A 22,719-nucleotide genomic window follows, 5' to 3' on the forward strand; every position below is an offset into this window, starting at 1 on the left:
ATTGCATGCAGAAGGCAATTAATTATTTAAACTTTAATCATTTGCAGCAGTGCTGCATAGGTATAAAATTCTGACATAACTTCTACGAAGCTGTGCCTGTAGCTATAGGGATCTGTTAAGTATTCATTGAGCATATCCCTATAAGAGTCATCTGCACATTTAAAAAACTTGCTATAGTTTATAAGGGACTGGATATTCCAATGCTTTGTTCTGGATTTCAAATTATAAACTAGAACAATATTTCATGTTTTTCCTGGATAATTCTAAAATCAAAGTTCATAAACATCTATTATGCTTAGACATTTAATAGGAGAAATAACAAAAATGTTTACTAAATTGCAGAATAAATCTCTATTCCAGAAAAAACAAACGAACAAAACCCAAACAAAACAATAAACCGGCCAAACAAAAACCCCAGTAAGCAAATGTGTGTTCTTAAATCCATCTCTATTCAGCAAGCCATTTAAACACACCAAGGCTCCACTGGAACTCCAAGACTTAAGTGGCCTAACAAATAGGGGTAAACTTAAACAAATGCTTAAAGTGAAGTGCTTGGTTGAAACAGAATTCAGTAAAGCAATTCCCAGCCTGTAAATTACTAAATAGATGTAGGTGAAACTGTAAAGTATGAACTTAAACAACCTTTCTAATGAGTCTAAGACAACTTCTCTGGTAAGGGACTAACAATAGTCATTTTACAGAGTTATATGGTTTGGTTACATTTGGGTACAAAAATGATATTTTAAAGAGGTATGTGGAAAACAGATACACAATGGAGTTCTGCATAAAAACAAAAAGAATGTTATTTAAAAAATACAAGTTCTCCAGCAGGTAACCAGCAGCATTAACTTCTACCCTGTTTTAGATAATATGACAGTAGGGCTAACTGGTGCAATGTCTGACCTCTTGATGCTATGAGTTTAAGGAGATGTGATTTGGGTGTAAGTCCTATTATAATGTGGGCTTGGTTGGATTATTGTCATTGTCTCTTTTAGCTTTAGAAAGCTGTAGGGTAAAACATACCTGAAATATGTTCTTCTATATGAGTTGTCAAAACATTTGACTCTTACCTAATGACAATACCTATTATGCTAAAGCTCATGATCTACATATAAAACATCGAGATGGAAAATAGATACTGTTGGTGAATTTGAACTAGGGAATGTTTGCTGGATAGCTGGTATGGGGGTAAAAGTGATGAACTTCAAGGAGAAGGATTATTTTCTTTTTAAAGCTTCTTAATGCAGTATGCCCCCTCCCAAAGGAAATGACTCATTACAAGAACTTCTCTTGACAAAGAATAGTTAATTGTCACTCTAAAAATTACCCTGTTGTTTATGTATTTCTGATTAGAATCTGATTACACTCCATTTGCCTAAACGTATAATGGTAGCACCAATATTCATCTATGAAACTCTAAAAGAGCTAATTACCCAAAGCTTAGGCTAATTGTCAGCATAAAGGACAGAGAACATGGCTTTGAAGTAGAAAGTGTTAAGAGAAACTGCCAGTCGTTCAAAGATAGCCAGTTGGATATGTAGGTAGACAGGATTTCATTAGCATGTAAAGCTTTTAATGGGCAGAAAGCCACCCCAGTTAAAAAATAAAATGAGGAAATGAGAAGATGGAAAATCAATTTGTAAAGACTCAGGTGGGAAAACAAAGTAATTAATGACAGGGATTAAAAGTAACAAGAAAAAAATTTACTTGCTGGAGTACAGGCAGACAGCTGAATTAAATTCAGCAAAGGGTGCTTTTAATAAGCATTAGGAGGAAAAGCAAGGAAGAATCCTACATAAGTATATGTGAAGTATGGTAGGTAAACAGTTACAAGAGTTTTCTGGTATTTGGAACAAAGAGATTATGTATCTATGTGAGAAAGAAGCAAAAAAACCCCAAAAACCAAAAACAAAAAAAACCAAACAACCCCCTCCGCAAAAAAACACAACAAAAAACCCCCCCAAAAAACCTGACAAAAAAAACAACAAAAAACCCCCACAAACAAACAAACAAACAAAACCCACAAAAAAAACCCCAAAAAATAAAAACAAAAAACAAACTGCCTCCAAGAAAGCAAGCAAAGCAGGCTGGGATCTGCTCAAGTAAAACTTCAGTCCTAACAGAGCCAGACAAGTACCTGTCTTCAGCTGCTAATAAGGCATTTGCCTAGGTCGTGGGTAATTCCAGAAGAGTATTGTCAAAGTTGCATCAGTTTTGAAAAGCTTGAAAGGACTTGTTGAATAAGTAATGATGTCATTCTTAACCATAGCAAAAAGATTGCTAATTTGGTATCTTATTAGCAAAAATTAGAGGTTAAAATATAATTAAGATCAGTCAACACAGCATCCTAGAAAGTAGTTACTATAGTTCTTTTGCTGGGGTGTGTGTGTGTGTGTGTGTCTGTGTTTCTTCCCTTGCTTTGAAAACTGTGTAATTCTGAGTGCTAGAGATTACTGTGTTCACATAACAGCTATTGATTCCTTCAAAGCTTTCCAGTCAATACCACAGTAACCCTTTGATTTAAAAGAACTTCCATTATATAAAATTAACATTACGCGGATTAAAAAGTGACTTGCTGTTTGATCTCCAGATGTTATTGTTAATGAAAAGACATAAACAAAGAAAGTTATTGTAATGAGGTTTTATCCCCAAAACTTTTTTCCTAATAATTTTATCAGTGATCTAGATAACATAAAATATTATAGCATAGTTTGCAGATGATAGTAAATACTGGAGAATGTGTGTACTACTTTTGTCAGTGGGTCTGAATCCTCTCATTGAGAGTCACAATAAAAAAAAAATTAAAATTAAAAGGGCCAAATAAAATGTGTTACATATGGGATCTGGCAACATAAGTTATACCTATAGAGTGGGAGACGTCAAAAGTTTTACAACATTGGGCTTGAGAAATGCAGTGTGTGTGGTTTATCAAAGACTGAGGTGACTTGATGGGGTATAGAAGAACGTTTAGGCATGTGCATGTAACACACGGTGTCACTTGACTGTAGGGTCAGAGAAGAGTCATAGGTAGGTAGTATGGAGATGTTCCTCTGCAACCCTGCTGGAGTATATGAGCACTCAAATGTTGATTACATTTACAGCTCTTCATTAGGACAATGAATGTATTAAAATCTTGTATGTCTGTGCTTCAGCTGGTTGGCTGTCACAGTATGGAAAGGCTCCTCTCTGATGCACAATAGCCCAATTGTACTTTGTAGGTAGAGGGTTAACCTTGACACACTGGAAATAAGCAGAAACCTTGGTGGGAAAAGCACTAAATTTCTGAAGTCATATGGAGAACCTTCCTTCTCAGATGCTTGTCTCGTACATCTTTTTCACACAGTGAATGAAGTGCCAAAGAGTTCAGCAAACATATAAATGGGAAATAATTTGCTTCATGTCAGGGGGATCCTATTTTCCTTTGGAGCACAGGGTATGGGTTTTCTCTTGGCATCACCTTGGCATCGCTACAGATGCCAGCCCCTACCAGGCCCTTGGTCAACCTCAGTTCCTCCTTTTTTTTTGAGAATAGTATGCAAACCTCAGTCTGCTGTGAGATAAGATAGCTTCTGCTGTGACTGCTGAAGATGGGAACGTCATTGAGCTGGCGGCTGTCTGGCTGTGCCCTGAGAAAATTTAATAGCACATGGCACATGGTGTCTGCAATATATTGATTCACTATGGCCTTGAGTGCTGAAATAATGAAACTCTGTGAAACTTCCTAATAAACGTATCGTGAATGTATTTGAAGTATTATTTCCCAAGAGCATCCTGAACAGATGGGGCAGATGCTGCAATTGTCATATGAACAAATTTAATGTTGCATACATGAAAAAAAGATGTTGCAAAACTTATGAAGAAGCAGCATCTTGCACTTTGTTTCCTTGGATGATGGCATTGCACAAATTTTGGGTGAATTGCTTATGGAAACTTGATGCTGCAGCATTAAATAATAAAATATTTGTTCAAATAACTTGCATGAGTTCATAGGCAAAGTTTCATGTTTTCTCCCTGCTATTAAAAAAAAAAAATTAAAGAAAAATGAGTTATGGCCCTGGCTATGAATCCTAATGGCCTGTGTATGTACATATATAGGTGCCCACATATAACAAAACCTGATACTCAGCTGAATTTTTCTGTAGCTTGATAGGCTTGAACTGGCTTGATGGCCTTTGAAATAGCAAATTCATCTTAGCTTGTGAAGACAGGCATAATGTCAGTGAAACCATGCCAACTTTCCCTTGCTGCAGCACATGAATATATAGATATTAAAAAGGGTCATTTGTAAAGTTTCTTTATGCTGGTAGCCTTGAAAATTACAGGGTGAGGAGAATTTGTATCTGAACTCAGGAGTTTGCCATGATCTGAAACAGATGTTGAATTTTCGTGGTGGCCATTATTATCCAAATAAAATCGCAGATAATGCCAGTATGGGCTCAAGTTAATTCACTCCATACATCCTTCCTTGTAGGAAATTCCCAAACCGATTGGAGGCTCTAGAGGAAGGTGCTGCCCAGTATAGAGATTGTGCATACCAGGTTTCTCAAATTCCTGGAATCCCAATGTTTGAAATTCATGTGTGGAGACACATGAGGGCACCACTGGGTGAGGGAATGGCTTGGGGTGGAAAATGGATGTGTGCTGGCACCTTCTTCAGGCTAGCTGGTAGGACGCTCCTGGACTCCAGGCGGGGGACATGGCTGGTGGGTGGCCTCAGGGCAAGCCCCTAAAGTACAGGTAGTGCAGCAGGAAAGCAGAGGGCGGAGTGGAGGCTAGAAAAATGGATCTTATGCTCTGTTAAAAGATTTGACAGATTAGCTATCAAGTTTCAGCAAAATTCAGCAAAGTTTCTGAATACAAGTTTGCAAAATATGAATAGCTCTATTCACACGTCTTGTTTGAATGGTAGGAAAGCTTCAGTCCTTGTGGTACACTCTTATAAAAAGTAATAATACAAATAAGACAAAAAAAGCCATGCAAATATTAAAGAGTTAATGGAATTTAACTTTGTCTTGCTTTCTCATCAGTTTTCTAGGCTGCACCTTTCAAAGTAGCATAGCATTGACTAAGCCTCATTAACCTGATTGAGAAATTATTTTTTAAAGAAAAATGCAAAATTAATGATCCATGTGCTAATATCAATAAGCCACTTCAGAATGTACATTGACAAACTATTGCTACTAAAAAATACTCTCAATTTGGTTTGTAAAATGAAGATGAGGGCAAGTGCTGGCTAGCACTCAGGAAGTGAATTTCATACAGGGAATAGCTGGTGAAGAAAGGGTGCTGTTGGCACTGACCCAATACTCAATGAGTCAGCATCAAGTTGCCATTGCAAAAAGAACAAATCTCATTGAGGGATTTATTGGCAAAAATTCTATATGTAAGTCACCATTAATTATTCTACTTTCTTCATTACTGTTGAGGCTTGGCTGGTCTACAGCATCCTATTGTGGACATTACATTCAAATGACTGGAGGGGAGAATGATAGAAGTTTGGGAAGATCTGACAATTTGAATCAAAAAGAGAAGTCTGAAGGGAAAATAAAGCTCACAATAGCTTTAGATGTACATCTAAAAGAATGTCGCAAATAGGATAACATCAGTTATCCTCCACAGTAAAAAGAGGAAGACAAAATTTACTTGGGTTGATTTGCAGAAAGAGGGGTTTGCTAAAAAACAGTCAGTGGGCACATCAAGTTTCCCTAAGAGAATAGGCACTTCACTTGAGGCTTTTAAAAGCAGGACAAAAGCTCATGTTGAATTTGGCCTGAAATATATTTAATCCTGCTTCACTGTGATGCCTAAAAGGAGGCTTCAGGAGATCCTGTGTTTTATGACATCAGCTGTGCACAAAACTTGTATTGATGGAATATCCTGTCAACGCTTTTTGTATATTTAACAACTTCTTCCGTTCTACTTTCTCTCATCTAATGAAGAATAAAAGAAAAATGTGCCAGGAAAAAAAAATTTACAATCTCACTTTAAAGAATCATGGAATATGTCAAGTTGGAAGGGACCCTCATGGATCATCAGCTCCAGCTCCTGGCCCTGCACAGGATCATCCCTAAGAGTAACGCCATGTGCACAAGAGTGTTGTCCAAATGCTTCTTGAACTCTGTCAGGCTTGGTGCTGTGATCATTTCCCTGGGGAGCCTGTTCCAGTGCCCAACCACCCTCTGGGTGAAGAACCTTTTTCTAATATCCAACTTAAACCTCCCCTGACACAACTTCAGACCATTACCTTGGGTCCTGTCATTGGTCACCCAGAGAAGAGATCAGTGCCTGCCCTTCCTCTTCCCCTCACAAGGAAGCTGTAGACTGCAATGAGGTCTCCCCTCAGTCTCCTCCAGGCTGAACAGACCAAGTGCCCTCAGCCACTCCTCAAACGGCCTCCCTTCAAGGCCCATCACCATCTTCATTGCCCTCCTTTGGACTCTCTCTAAGAGCTTAATATCTTTCTTATATTGCAGTGCCCAAAACTGCACACAATATTCAAGGTGAGGCCACACCAGTGCAGAGCAGAGCAGAACAATCCCCTCTCTTGACCAGCTGGTGATGCTTTGCCTGATGCTCCCCAGGGACATGGCTGGCCCTCCTGGCTGCCAAGGCACTGCTGACTCATATTCAACTTGCTGTCAACCAGGACCCCCAGGTCTCTTTCTGTGGCACTGCTTTCCAGCATCTCATTTCCCAGTCTGTACGTACATTCAGGGTTGCCCCATCCCAGGCGCAGAAACCTGCGCTTCCCCTTGTTGAACTTCATAAGGTTGGTGATTGCCCAGTCCCCTCATTTGTCGAGGTCTGTCTACAGGGACCCCCTGCCTCTGAGGGAGTCAACAGCTCTCCCCAGTTTTGTGTCATCTTCCATTCCTGCATCCAAGTCTCTTATGAAGATGTTGAAGAGCACAGGGCCTAAGATGGAGTCCTGTGGAACCCCACTAGTGACAAGTCCCCAGCCTGATGTCACCCCATTCACTATTACCCTCTGTGCTCAACTGCTCATCCACCATATGATATGTTTATCCAGCAGGGTACTGGACATTTTGTCCAGAAGGATCCTGTGAGATAAAGTATCAAAAGCTTTGCTGAAATCCAAAAAGATTACATCAGCTGGCTTCCCTTGATCAACTAGGTGGGTTATGTTGTCATAAAAGGAAATCAGGTTGGATAAGCAGGACTTTCCTGTCATGAGTCTGTTCTGGCAGTGAACAATGACAGCGCTTTCAGGTCTTTTTCAATACTTCCCAGAATAATCTTCTCCATAACTTCACCAGGCACTGAAGTGACACTGACAGGTCTGTAGTTTCTGGTGTCCTTCTTCTGCTTCTTGAAAATCGGGACATTTACCAGCTTCCAGTCAGCTGGGAACTCTCTGGATTTCCAAGACCTCTCAAAAATCATGAAGAGGTTTTGTGATGACATCAGCAGCTCTTTGAGAATTCTGGGAGGAATCACATCAGCCCCCATAGATTTGTAGGGATCCAGCTGGAGCAGCAGATCCTGCACAATTTCAGGATCCACTGGGAGTTGACTGAGACCCCTTGGTCTTCATCTGTGTTTAAGACAGAGGCCAGGAAAGTGTTAAACACCTCTGCCTTGTTTCTTGCCCTGTTTGTGAGGTGACCATCCTTATCCTGTAATGGGCCAATGATATTTTTATACTGCCTATTGCCATTAATGTATTTGAAAAAACTCTTTTTATTGTCCACATTTCTGGCAGCTTCAACTCCAGCTGAGCTTTTGCCACACAAATTTTCTCCCTACAGCAGCAAGTAGTGTCTCAGTATTCTTCCCATGTCACTTGATCTTGCTTCCACGTATTTTCCTTCACAGAACTGCCATTCATCAAAAAGAAAGAAGGAATGGACAGAGATGTTGCTGTTGCTGCTCCTGGTCACCTAGGGACTACCATCTTCAGCAGTGAGTTAAGCTGGAGCAGAAGTAGCAGATTTTTTTTTTCTTATTTCCCACCCCTTTGGGGGGGATATCTCCTCCTACCAACACGAGGATGCTTACTGTACCTGGTGGCATCCTTAGGTAGGCTCTGGCTGGGCTTTGTGTTTATTCCATTTATTCTATTTCCCTTTCAAGGTAGAGCAATATTGCCATAGTTTTGCTCACTGAATATATTAAAACACGTTTAACCACAGGGTCTCCTTGAACAGACTGGTTAGAACTGGTTTCTAATTAGCCTTAAAATATTAATTCATCACCCTGCTCATTACTTAAAAAAAAAAAAAAAGGATTTTCTTTTTGTCTCTTTTTCAGCCTCCTAGTGCCAAAAGAATGTGGCTAGATTGAAAGAGTCAGTTTCTTTCTCAAAATGTAACACATTTTTCAGTAGCAGAAATCTGAATGTTGAGTTACTGATTCTTGTGGAACACCTCAGGGACAGACTAAAGGAATTTAGTCGAAATTGAAGTGCAGCTGCTTTCTGATTTATTTCCTGCTCCGCTGCCCTTACACTGGGATGCTGCAGCAGTTAAGATCCACTGAGGATGGGATAGCTGTAGCCTCACCCCTAGACGTTGCCCGGCTTTCTGGAGAGCCTGTCCAGACTTGGCAATGAATTGCGGGGCTTGTCAGATGAGATTTCAGCCCTTCAGGCCCGCAGAACAGGGGTTTGCTGAGATCGTGGGAGGCCAGAGGTTGCTGGGGACACACGGCCGGAGTTATCAGTGCTCCAACAGCTCCTCTGAACCCCACCTTTAGTTTGATCTGACAGAAGAGCATAAGCACGGTTTGATGGGCTGGAGGCAAACTGGGAATCAGAGGAGCTGCCCCTCTTTCTGGCTGAGAAATATTCCGTGTTTTTTAGGGAAAAGTGTCAACCCTTGTTCCAGGGACTATGGGAGAAGGGGGCCAGAGGGGTACCCGGGGCCTGCGCTGGCTGCTGTGGATGAGGGAAGAGAGCCTTTTTTGCCTTTGAGCGACACTTCACGGGGACAGAAACTGCTCAAGAATTCGGGCCAAAATGCACGAAGAATGAGCCCTGGGAGCCAAGCCACGCGTTTGTTTCCCCAGAAAATCGTCCCCGGTAACGATGACACGCCATGGCTCCAGCAGGCAAAAGGAAGCCGAGCAACACGACGCAAAACAAGGATTTTAGCCGCTCTGAAGCACCGCCCGGCGCTGCCCCCGTCGTTTTGCGGAGGAGACGCTCGGGCCCGTCCCCGCGGCGGGCCGGGCTCTGGGCAGAACACCGCGGGCCGGCCCGGAGCCTCAGCTCCTGTGCTGCCCCTGTGCTGCCGCTCCTGCTGCTGCCCCAGCCCGGTCGGGCAGCGGGACGGCGCGGGCTGCGGCGGGCGGGACCGGCCTGGCCCGGCCCGGCCCCGGGGCGGTGCGAGCGGCGCTCGGCCCTGGCAGGGAGGGGCCGGACCGCCCCTACGCGAGGAGCCGCCGCCGTCGCGGTCGCGGCGGGAGAGGTGACAAGCCGCTGCTGCGCGGAGCCGCCTCCGCCCGGGTGGGAGAACCGGGTGTCCCCTGCTCCGCGCCCCGCTCCGAGGTAAGGCAGCCGCCCGGCCGCCGCCAGCCCAGCCCTGCCCCGGGGCGGCTGCGGGGCCAGGGCGCGGGGACAGCCCGTGTCCTCTCGCCGCGGGGCCGGGCCGCGCGGGGACGTGGCGGGTGCGCGGCGGCGGCGGGTCCTTGTGGTGCCCGGCGCCCCGCGGAGGAGCCGCGGCGGCGGTGCCACCGGCCCCGGGGGAGCCTGGCGGCGGCGGCGGCCCGCGGCGCCTCCGTGCGCGGGGAGCTGCCGCCGCTGCCTGTCCCGCCACACCTGGTCCCTCGGTCCCTCCTGCCGCCGCCGCCGAGGGCGCAGGAAGGCGCCCCGAGCCCCGCAGCAGCTCGGGTGCCCCCTGCCCTCGTCGCTCGCCTTCCCTTCGTTTCCCGAAGGGAGCCGCCGCGGCGTGGGACGGGGCGGGAGGCGGCGGGCGCTGCTGCCGGGCCGTCGCGTCTGGTTCAGCGGTGATTTATGGTTTTGTTAACTCAGCATTTGGCACGGGGTGCGAGCGGGGAGAGCGGCGAGCGGGAGTCATAACTTTGTGTTACTTCTGGAAGGGAAATGGAAAGGGCCCCGTGGGGCCGTGGCCGCCCCAGCGGCTTCCTCCGAACCCTCCCTCGCTCCATGCCCGCCCGCTCCATGCCCGCCCGCTCCAGCCCTGCGGCCGGGGGCTCGCTGCGGCCAGCGGGGAATAGCGCTGGGCAGACTGGGGGGGTGTGGGGGGACACGACACGGGACTGCCACCCGTGAAGGTGAGCGTCACAGGGGCGAAAAACTGCCAGAAATGAAATGTTTTTCTTACTACTGGTTTTGCGTGGAAACACGCAAATATTTATTCCTTGTACGTACATATATTTGTCTACACATACACAGAATGTACACACGTATTTTCTCAGCTATGAGAACATTGCCTATAGGCTTCTGTTTCCAGATGTTTTGTTTTCTGTTTCTTTTGGGCATATTTGCATTTTTGCTGGGAGGAGAACAGGCAGCAGTAACGTGGCTGAATATGTATTTGAACAGTAGCATAGAACAACTTGTGTGCCTTTAATTCAGCTGCAGAGGATATCCATGTGGGATTAATATACTTAAGTGATCATGTCACACTGACGTATCTTGTTCAGACTTGTAGATTTTTAAAGCAGTGTGGACTTGTAGGTAGTAGTGGAAGTGTAATTAATTTTAAACATGTGACTTGGCCTAGTACTTATGATTTTAACGTGGTATTTGTACCTTGGTAAATATGCATAGATTTAACCATCTGTCCTCTATTTTGCCTTCGTGCGTGCACATACCACACTGCGCAAATGAAAAGTACCTGTGGTAGGCTTCTGGGACAAATACATATTTAAACTCTTCTGGGAAATGCTCTAAAGTTACTCTCAAGGAAAACATCTTTCATACAGTTTTTGAGTAGGTTTAAAATAAATAATTAAATAAATAAATAAAAGATGCTCCAGCATCCATTATATCAAATATGTCAATTTCTAACTTGTGTTTGGCATTAATACTGTTTGCAATTATCCAGTACAGCTGATACTGCTGCTGGAAGGCATGTAATTCTTCTCACTATGGACAAGGCCCTTTTGTGTACTGTCAACCTCATACTTTTAGAGGGGGTGCATGAACCCCTGGGTAGAGCCCTCCAGTTTCTCTTTCCCTGTATGAGAGAAAGGTGGTGATGGGGTGCCAGCTAGTGTTGCACATTGGATATCATAGCATCAGAACTTCTGACACAGGCTGGAGCTCCCAGCTGGGGTACGTCAGTCTTTGGCACTTGCTATAGGTGCTGACTGGCGTATGCTATGGCTCATCTACATGTGAGTGAAATTTGGAATAACAGTGGACCACAGTGGTGTTTTGCACTAGTGTAAGGGTGTGTTTGTCCGTCTGTGCAAGGTAACCTGCAGGACAGTGCCTGTACAGTAATGTTTTCCTGCACCTGAAGAGATGGGCTGTTCTGTTGTGGTATCCCTGCTGTCACCACAGGAGTGGTACTTCTGCATTGTGCAGATAGGTGGGTGGATGACATAACATGTGTCACTTCAACATACTTTTCCTCTGAAACTTATCTCCTTTATTATTTACGGCCCCCTCTCTGAAGAAATGGCCTGGTTTTAGTCCACAGAAAATCTGCCAAAATCTCAAATCTTTGGCGTCGGTATGTTTGGGTTTGTGATGATGAAATCTTCATTTGAGCATCATTTTCTTAAATTTGGCTTTTACAGAATAACAGTTGTCATAAGAAGATTAAAAATAAAGTCTACTTGCTGCTAACACTTGGTGGGTGAAATTTCCATCTCTTATACTCCAGATGCTCTGCAGTTTCTCTACTGGTTGCAGAATGTCTAGAATTGTAGTGTGCAGTACTAAACAGACTACTTTTCCTTCTAACCTAGGAATTCTTAAACTGTGGTATACCTGCTGTAGCAAGAGTAGTACGTGAATCCTTCCACCAGTGGCACATGACTGTCATGTGGGGAACCTTCTTAGTCTTGCTCTTCCTTGGGTTAAAAGCTTGGTTACAAGACACTGGAAAAAGTTCTGTTAAGAATTTATGGTAGGAAGGAAAAAAAGTGTATTAAATTGGTATTCCCATTGCTGCCTGATGGTGTTAGATTTTTTGCATCCTATGGGTAGTTCTTGGAATCTCAGTAAAACTGCATGATTATTTTGCTCCTTAAGCTGCCGAATAAAATTATAGAGGCTAGTTTATTTTTAGGTTTCGCGTGTTCCCACTGAAACTCATGCTATGCAAGGTGAATGAACAGTTTGCTTGTTTATACTGCACTCACTCTCCTCACCCCCCTTTTAATAGGCACTCACAGATCTTGCTGTAGTTCTACTGGAAGGTTTCAGAATTTGGTCCAACCTGACAATAAAAACATAAATAAAGAACCATGAACCACATTAAATGTGTTATCAAAGAAGGTATTTCCATGCTGTCAGTTATCAGGATAGAAATCTCACTCACATGGCTCCAGCCAGTCCTACAATCACATTTATTGCTCTTCTATAATTTTTTTTTTCTGACAGTTTATTGTTAGCTCTCTGTGGCTGAAGTACTCAGGACAGATGTGAATATGCTCCCTTCCTCTTTGAAGAATTACAAAGTAACCTAGTTGGCTTCCAGATCACACTGTATCTTTCTTCATGTCCCTATATCTTAATTCAGACTTTTCAGTCTACTTATTATTCCTTTCCAGATGTCTTTTAGCAATTGAGTCTTTGCTGGATCACTTTTCCCCTGATGAATTATTATTTATTTCCTCAGAGGCATCCAAGAAATAAAATGACTGATGGATTATTTTTTTCCCCTTCCATTACCTTTCTTCAGTATTCTCCCACGTTCATTTGCAAGCAGAGCTACTTAGAAAATGTTCATTAAAATGTCATTGAAGTGAAAGTCAGGCAGAGTGTTAATCAAAAATGCTTTTCAGTTTGAAGTCACTTATTTCTGGTGAATAAACCTTTAAAAACAAAAACAATTCTTTCTTTTCTACTGCTGATACTTCCCTTGTGCGTTTTGTTGTCTTGATCATTGTGGTCAGATTATTTGTGATAACTGTGTCTGACACAATTGATTCGCTTATGGCTTTGGAGAAACACAGTAACAAAACATTCAACTAACTTTGGAATAAAAGTATATGGCTCAATCAACTACAGGAGGAGTAGACCTGTTCAAAAATCTTAGGGTTGAAGAGCTTAACAGTTTATCTTGCCTTAGCAGCTACGCATCAACGTTTTTAGCTCACATTGGGTGAGTAATGGCAATGATGACTGTCAGGGACCATTCCTCTGCAGAGCCCAAAGTAGCCCTGGCGCTACCCAGGGCTGGGGCCACAGAGAGCTGTAAGATTGCGGGTAGGTGTTTGAGCGCTGTGAGGATGCAGCTTGGAAGATGGGAGGATGATGGTATGCAGCTGTGTTACTGGGGAAGGACATAACACATTCTGGAGTAATCAGATTTCTAAGATTGGAAGGCTTCATGGGCTGCCTGCGGTGCACTGGGGACACAGATCACTCTTTGCCTAGATAGAGCTGAGACAGCAATGCTGTTATTGAGTAGCATTTCGCTATGAAAGTATAATGTCAGTGTAAAGTCCAGAAATACTTCTGACCTATGACCACTTGGGATCATGTATCTTAAAGCAACAAAACCAGGGTCTGTCTGTGGCTGCAAACTCTTGACTGTTTTCCTCTGCTCACCACTGAATTCCAGGTTTAGGTTTGACTTCTGCTATTCCTCCTTGTTTGGATGGTGCTGCAGCTGTTTGTAATGAAGGGTAAATGGGTCTGTTGTGTCTCCACATTAGGAAAATTTGAGAATTATTCATTTCTAGCTAATTCACCTGATGGTTTGACACTGATATTAGAACACAGTGTATACAGAAATTGAGCTTTGTAGGTCTCTACAAGGGAAGGATCAAGTGATGGGCGAGCAGCTTTCCACTGCTGCTTGTTTCTCCATCGCCCTTAGTTTATCCAGGAAGGACCCAAACTGTTCGTAATATTTTTGTGATTCCTTTTTGAGATGTCCTCCCCTCCCTGGTGTGAGACAAATATTTCATGCCTGATGGTATCAAAAAGGAGGTCTGGGAGGTTGAGTATTTACCAGTGCATACCTCCTCTGACAGAAGACAACTTGTAGTATGGGAAGATCCATCTCCCCTCTTAAGTTTGATGTCCCTGGTCTATAGCACTAGGCTTAAGTGTGCCAACAGTTGGCTTTATTTCTTATCTTTTTCATGAACAGGAGACTTGGCACTAGCCAGTGGTTGCTCAGGACAGTGTATCCAGAAACATGAGTTTCTTCAGCAATGGTAGGACTGTTACATTTTCAAGGAGAAAGAAGACTTCCATTTTGTTAATGATTTATGACTGGAAGAAGTATGGATTGAATTCACAGGTCTCAGAGAATAAAAAAAAGACACCCTGTTTTAAGGTGCTGCCATGTCTAAATGTGCTCGCCTTGAGTGGTATAAGTGGGCTGTTGGTGGATATGGGTGAGGCGTGTTTTTGTTTCCTGAGGGGGCTTTCCAAGTCAGCACAAGGTTTTCACAAAGTAGAGTATTTACTTGCTGTCCAGTATGTCTGTATGGACATCGCAGGCCCTGATCGTGGAAGGCCCTATCATAGGCTTTGATGCATTAGTTATTTCAACATTTACTTGCCATTCTCAGTTTGGGAATTTCTGTCCTATGTGCGTGTATGGTGAGATACCAAAAACATCAAGGTGATTTTGGGGTGTGTTACTTCAGCAGTGGTTGTCAGGAGTTGGCTGTGGTGTTGATCACTATTAATGTGTGGGCCCTTGCCCTGCTGTTGTTTCCAAGTGCTAAAAGATTTTGGAGTTTCTCACTCTTTGCTCTGCGGAAGCTTTCTCTGTTTCCTGGGAAAGTGGCCATGCTTTCACTTGCTTGAATGAGGCACTGCTCTTTCCATAACTGCTATAGTGTTGTGATATCCATAATGTTCAACTCTTCTGTCAAGCATTAGGTCAAAAATATGATCAGCTCTGCAGGTGGGAGCAGATGTGACCTCTGAAGGTGCCAAGGGAACTGGCTTTTTATTAAAAACAGAAGATGAGTTTGGGGGACTTCAGCATGTTCTGCCTTGTCAATATATCTGTTGAAATTCCCAAGATTGATCATTCTGGGACGTTTTGCTACCTTCTATTGCAAGATATTAATGCTAGCCTTCCTAAAGCTGTTTGTTTATTGTAATCTTTAAGTGAACAAATGTTAGCTTTGGCCTTTCAGGTTAATGAAATCTAATAAAGGTTCCTCACTATAGGTACGTTAGATTTAATGTCTAGAACAGGTAAATTAAGTACTTCTTGCTGTCTGCTTGTGCCTGGGTTTTGGACTGTGTATTCTGAGGATGGGGAAAAAAAGACATGGGATATATGTGTCATCTAGACAGCTTTGGGTGATGCAATGTATATCAGGTATTTCACTCTTGGGATGGTGTGTTGCCTGTTGGCAGTTTAGAGGTATGTCTTATGTTACTCAATTCGTTCACTTAATTTCATAATGCTTTATGCTCTTTGCTTCCTGTTTGTGGTGGAGTGTATTTCTGCTGCTACTTGCAGCTATTAAAAAGTATCTGATTTCCCTGGCTCTTTTCGTAATTCCTTGAAAAGCCCATTCCAGTTTGTATCATGGCAGATGAAGTGGGCTGTGTCATTCAGATTGCTGGGTGCTACAGAAGAGGGTTGTGATTCTTTTTGGAGGCGCAAGCTGTTGAATCCTGGGAATGGTCGGACCTGGATATGCCTCCTGTGGGAGCAGTGGTGAGTGTGGACAGGAAGGATGAAGACATATGGTAAGATTAAGGCAGATTCTGTCAGAAGGAGGTGGTGTCGGTGGCTTCAGTCAGTCTTTTTTTTTTTTTTTTTAAATAACCCGTCCTTGCTGTTGTGAATTAGAGGAAGGGAGAAGAAAAATCTATCCACTTCCTGAGCTGTAAAGAGGCCTCTTGACTAATGGCATGGCAATAACTGGAGGCCAGGGATGGGTGGAGCTCGGTACTCCTGCCTCACGAAGCAGCAGAGCAGTTTGGCCATCTGAATTGTGTCGATGGCCTTGGGGCTGACATGAGGATTATTACAGCACTGTTCTTGCTTTCTGGAAAGCTTACATCATTTTTCTTTACAAATTTCAAGGATGATTGAAGTGTTTTTTTTCTTATGTGGTACCAGCAGTGCCAAGCCTGCTAGAGTTGGTCCCTGCTGCTACCGAGTCCCTGATGGAGTCTGCTGCTGGAAACAAACTGGGGTGGGGGAAAATGTCGGTCAGTGCAGAACTGTGCAGAAGGCTTTTAGGATTGAAATGATGAATTTTCTATACAGGAGGAATAATTTGAAACTGCTGTAGTTCCACTTTGCTTACTCCCACAAGATTTTGTCAGTGGTTTCTTAGTTATTTGTTGCTTTCTGCACAATAGACTGAAGCAGAATGAACGGGATATCTTTAAAGGTTAGGTTTTTGGTTGGTGGGTTGTTTGTTGGTTTGTTTTTTTTGAGCTGCCAGTACTTTGGAAGTTACCTTGTCTCAAAAGGAAATCTTAGAAGATGGCTGTAATTGTAAGTGTCTGCGTGAAATTTTGGGTTCTTTGAAGGACCTATAAAGAACTCTTATAGATAAGCCTTGGTAACTTCATTTTTTATTGTTAGGTGGCTTGACATGTCTTTGTAAAATAGGAGTGCATTCAATATGCAAAATATCTGAGAGTACTGAAATAGAACAGGTCTAAAATTCTGTGGACTTTTCTGTACAGGATCCAGAGCTTTTAACCTATCCTTTCTGTCAGCAGTACAAAGAGGAATCAAAAGAAGTAAATGCAAAACATCTGAGTCCCTTGTGTATGCTGCCAATAGTGAAGGGAAGCGAAAGCTAGAAGTCTCTCTAGTTCATCCATTGTGAATTGAGCATGTGGTCACAGCTGTTGTTAAAGGCAGTTCTTCTAGGTCAGATGAAGTCCTGTTGCCATGTCTAGATCCAGAGAAGAGCTACTTTTATGAATAGGGGTCTAGGCTGAGGGAGCTGGGCTTCTTTAAATAATAAATAATGGCCAGTCTTCGCGTGCGAAGATCTGGGGAAGGTCTTTCCACCTTCCAGCCTGCGCATTGGATTTTTTAGGTGAGACACAGTGTGCGCGGAACTGAGCCCACCCTTTAATCCTAAGGTTCATCTGCCGGGGCCAAGCGAGCTTGGACGGTGGCAGCGAGGTCCTTAGGATGTAGGTGGGTTGCCTTTAAGGGCTAACGAGCCCCACCTGCCCGGGAGTGGCCCTGACCGGGAATCGAACCCGGGCCTCGGCGGTGATAGCGCGGCGCCTTTACCCCTAGACCACCAGGGGCTCCGTTGGGCTTCTTTAGTTGGATGGAAAGTAGGCTAAGGGACAGTCCACTAGGTGGTTACAGCTACTAGAGGATGATTATGAAGATAATAGGACCAAACTGTACTTAGTAGTGCTAGATGACAGCAAGAGACATTGACACCAAATTGTTTCTTTGGAGATTCAGGTTGGATGTTGGGAAAATATTGTTACTAGGAGAGTAGTGCAGCACAGCAGCAGGTCATCCAGAGAACCAAGTATCTGCCTTCTGATCTTATCAGGACTCACCAAGGCAAAGCCACAGCTGACCTGCTCTGCTCCTGATGGTAGTTTTCTTTTGAGTCAGAGGCTGGACTAGGTAACCCCCTGAGGTTTCTTACAACCAGAGTTTCTAGTAGACTAGCTCAAGTGAAGAAATTTTTAGACAACTTTGGGTTGAGCTGACCAGCTACTGTGGGATGCCTGGTGGTAAACTTTATTTCATGTCCTCAGTACAGCTTTTGTAGTTCCTACAATAATGATTCAGTGAACTATACTGAGATTAGTATTGTTGACCAAAGTATTTATGACTCGAGGACCAGCAGAATATTTTTGTCCACAGGTTTCTTTTGGTCTCACCTGTCCCAGAGGGAAGGGATAGAACTCTGATGGTTAATACTGCATAAACAGGCAAACCCATGGGTCAGCTGAAGATAGCTTGAGGGATGAGGTAGCATTACAATTGCCAAGGGGGCAGGTGGTCTGCAGTGAAATTTTACTTATGATCTTAAGTTCATAAGACTATATACCCTACAGCAAAAAAGCTGTGTAATCTTTATCTTTTGCTTTTTTCTGCAGTCCCCTTTGCTTAGTACTACCTTTAAGTAAATCAAAGGTAGCAGACAGGATACCTTCTACTCTTGTTTTGGCTTCACTAATATTTATTAGTGGTCATATTTTATTGTTATTAGAGTAGGTATGAGGGGGAATAGTCAAATGAAAGGCTTTGTCAATTTATAACACTTTTTTTTTTTTTTTTGAGAGCAAGGAAAAGAGGAGAGTCAGAGAAAAATATAGAAGAGATGAAGTACACTGTGTTAGAAAGCTGGATGCTATCCCCTTACAGACATTTCCTTACAAATAAACTCTCCCTTCTATCTTTGAATCTCTGATGAATTAAGCCCTGTTTGCATTTTGATTTTTGAGGCATTCTTTCTGTAATTTACTTAATTTTTTGTGGGATTAAATATTAATGTGCACTGCTTGAAATAAGCTGTCTTCAGAGGTCATGCTTTTGGATGCCATTTTATCCCACACAGTGCTTCTACTAGAGGACCTTGTTTCTTACCCTGCATTACTCATACTTGTTTACTTATTTTTTTCAGAGTGAAAACAATTCTTGTTTCTCTTTGTGTGTACAGCTACTTATTTCTTGGTTTCTATTACATGACATTAGGGAAAATGAAGGTTCATGTCCATGTATATAGTATTATGTGGCAGAGTAATTAAGCAAAGATCCACATGTAATGTTTAAAAGCATTATACAATGAAGTATTCCTGACACTTCACAGTAGTGAAGAGATCAAGCTGAAACAAAGCAACCTCTTTTGAGGTACAAGTGGAAATTTGGTTCAAAACTCATGACTGAATGTACGTAAGTCGGATGTTTAAAAAAAAAGCTGGCTTGTATGAACACACACTCATAGACTTCACAAAACAGAGCTGCCTGCTAACCAAAAGACTACTTGCTTGCCAACAGTTCACTTGGCATAGCTTTCTCCTACCTGTCATCCATACTTCACAGAAAGAAATAAAACCCTGTACTTACATACTCCAGGCCTTCTCTTCTTGCCAAAGTAATGCTTTGTTAATTATATGGAGTCCTCTGCTCTTACATGTGCAGGTTATTAATTGCTGTAAAGGGGTGAGGGATTGAATCCTACTCTTATTGATTTTAAAAAACAAAAATTATCCAATTGGCTCTTGTTTGCTGTGAAGTTTCCTGGAGCCTATTTTCTCTGCTTACAGTGGAGATTGCTTGCTGATTTTGCTGCATGCCCCTGAGCATATACCCTACAGACTCAGGCTGTTAAGTGGCAGCTTGTATGGAAGTGGGAGGCAGCATCACCTATTAAATAGTGTTGGGTTGTTTTACACCTGTATCGCAGTAGTGTGCAAAAACAATAGGGTAATTTTAATGAATTAGAAAGAGTGAGTTGAATTATTTTTGTGCTAATTGAAGATGGGAAAATTCAAAATGTAGCTCAGTTTCAGTGGCATCTTTTTCCCTCTAGGTTTATAATGGAGTAATAAAACAGAGCTTCTGGATTTAAAGGATAATTAGAGATTCTCATTACATCACTGGTTGGAAGATGTATTATTTGGAGCCATTGCTGAAATTATATGCAGGATTTTGAATACATTGGAGGTTGATAACTGAAGCTTCATAGAAGATTTTAAAAATATTTGTTTTACCTGCAGAAAACTTAATTGGAATACATCTCTGATGCAGTTATGTGAAGTATTAATTTTGGTCATTTAGGAACTTTATGAAGGACAAATCTTACTCCTGTGTCTTCCCAGTAGGTTGGAAATCCACAAGGTAGGGGGCAGAAGTCTAATATATGCATCCTGCACCTATGTTCCTTGAAACACAAGATGGTTTCCCTATGCTCACGTGACTTTGTGGCTAAACCTAGTAGGTTTTATGAAAAGGTGATTTATTAAATGGTTTCCTCCTGTTGTGGATTTGAATAGGAACTACTCCAAATCTGAGGCCAGAACAATGGCTATGGAGGAAATTACTCATGGAAGGATCTGTGGAGGAAGGAGCATGTTTTTATCAGCAATAGAAGAACTTCCCGGTACATGGGAGTCTTACTAAAGATGACTTATGCATCAGTGAGTAGTGACGATTTACACCTTTGTATTGTTTCCAGTTGAGTATTAAAGACTTGAAGGTACAATGTGTGTTTTCTTCTTAGTTTGACACATTTGGAAAGTATTCTTCATAGCCACTTGGATTCAAAATGCATTTTTATGAAGGCTTAAGCATTTGGTGTTTATTTCAGCCAAAGTCATAGGCTTGGGAGGCTTCCATCGGGTAATTCCCTGGTTGCGGTAGATATTGTACAAACTAGGGGGACATGAAGCCAGTTAGCAGAGAGAAGGATTTATCTTGAATTTATGATACATGTTGCTGGAAAAATAATGCTTGTGCTTTTACCCTGTGATTCCTTGTGATTCATGAAACATATTCTGAGTAGGGTTCAGCAGCTGAAGGTAAAGCATTTCTCTTTTTTACGTTTTACATTCTGCTAGATGATTTGGGAAGATCTATTCTGATATATTTCTGAAGGAAACTATTTCTGAGGAAATACTTTCATTTTTGGATGGGTATAAGTACCTAAATATATGGCATCTGAAATGGCAGTAGACAGTTTTATATCTGGGACATCTGCATAGGGCTGGCAGATATAAGACATACCAGTAACCCAGTCCTTCCAGCAGTGGCCACTGGAGGCCAACAGGAATTCCCTGGGGTATCTAGGAGGTACTAGATATCTGGGTTTGGATGACTGAAATTTAAATTTTAATGTTTTAATATTTTGGTATTTCAGATGAGCAAACTGCAAACGACTTTTTTACATCTGTCAGGAAGAATAATAGAATCATTTTCCTGAAAAAACTTTTGCACAAGTCTGTGTTCTAAAAGTAAGGTAATGTAGGTGGTTTGCCAATTTATTTTACCTAGGTTATTATTTTGCCAGTTTACAGTACCTAGCTTATAGAGTCAGCAAGATATGGGTTATTTTACCAACCTTCCCTCTCCCCCGAAAGGTCTACCTCCAAAATGAAAAAGAAAATCAGGAGGAGAATCCCAGTCCAGCTCCTCTTAGATTAATTTTATGTCAATCAGTTATTCAGAGGAGGAAGGTGTGAGTGAGTGCAAGGACTGATGTTCAGTCAGGGTGAAAAAAAAAGCCCTGGAACATGTTCAGCATAGCTTAGAGAACAAGCTTATGTAGCTTATATAGTAACATAGCTGGAACATGCTTATGGCAAGCTGAGGATTTGCACCAAAGCTGTAACTGTACATTGTCAAAATACAGGTGTCCTTTAGCTATGTGATAATGTCTTCAGTTATTTGAAATTAATTTGAAAATCAAAAGGGCTATTGAGTGCATGCAACTAGTGTCTAGATATTTATATTCCTAATAAAGGTTCTTCTGTAGTAAGATTTTATCTCTTACGTGTTTAATGAAGGACACGATAGAAGAAGCCTAAGTGTGACCATCTCAGGTAACCAATAGAGAAACACAGATGCTTTTAGGATATGATGGAATATCTTAGAATAGCTGCTTTGGGATAGGATGAATCACAGCCCACAAATGCCTATTTCTCTTCAGTGACTATAAAGAGAGAGGGGGAGTAAAGTGACTCAGTAAAATGTAGTTGTGTATATTTGGTCAAATATATTTCAAGCTAAGTGCATAAGGCTAAAATCCAGAGGTAGCTCAGCTCTCCATGGCATCCAGTATATGTGTCTCAAGCACTCAGCAACAAAAGCTTGGTTGGAGTGTACTGCAGTTCTCCTCTGGCTGATGCCTTCATCACACTTCCCAACTAGAAGCACCCTGTGAAGGAATGGTGCATGTGTACTTAGTTTTCATCCTGATGGGGAATCAGTGTCACCCTAAAATAAAGTCAGGATGCAGACTGGATGTGTGTCTGAACCCATGTATTTGGATCTCACAATTTAGACACGGCTTAAACTCCTTGTGCAAGTGGCAGAAGGAGAGAGAGCGTTTGGAAGTCTTCCAGGAACCACCTTAATTTTGGTAAGATTGATTCCTAACATGTAACGTGAATATTTGCTTGCTTCTGTGGTGTGTTTTCATTTTATATTTCAGCATATATGATGAAACTAGAACAGTCTGGTTTCATTTCTGGGCACAATCTCCAGCTTTGCTAGATAAGGGAGATGTTGGGATGTCTGGGTTCTAGAAAGTCAAAACAGTTGAAAAGCTGGATTTAAAGTTCTTCTGATAAGCCTATTTTTAAAACCAAAATTAGACCAGCGCTTTCAGAACAGCATACTTGTTTCCTGTTAGTAACTTGGAATTTTGACATTAATCTTAATTTTTTTAATCTATAGTGATTTCTACGATCACTTCAGCCCTTACAGAGATTGAGGTATTTTGGAAAGGCTGGCATCAATGGTATTACGCATGAGTGCCTAGTTTTAAAATCTTGGCAGCTGCTTTGACTTTTCTTTATGCTGTCATTCAGACCATAGCTACCAAGGCTGAATTTTGCTCATAGTAACAGTTGTGGGAAGTTACTAAAGGAAGAGTCTATTACTGACACAGGAAATAGTTTTGCAGTTCTTTTTA

Source organism: Myiozetetes cayanensis, unplaced genomic scaffold (assembly GCF_022539395.1).
Source record: "Myiozetetes cayanensis isolate MyiCay16 unplaced genomic scaffold, myiCay2020 scf5-8, whole genome shotgun sequence".
NCBI classification, from domain to species: Eukaryota; Metazoa; Chordata; class Aves; order Passeriformes; family Tyrannidae; genus Myiozetetes; species Myiozetetes cayanensis.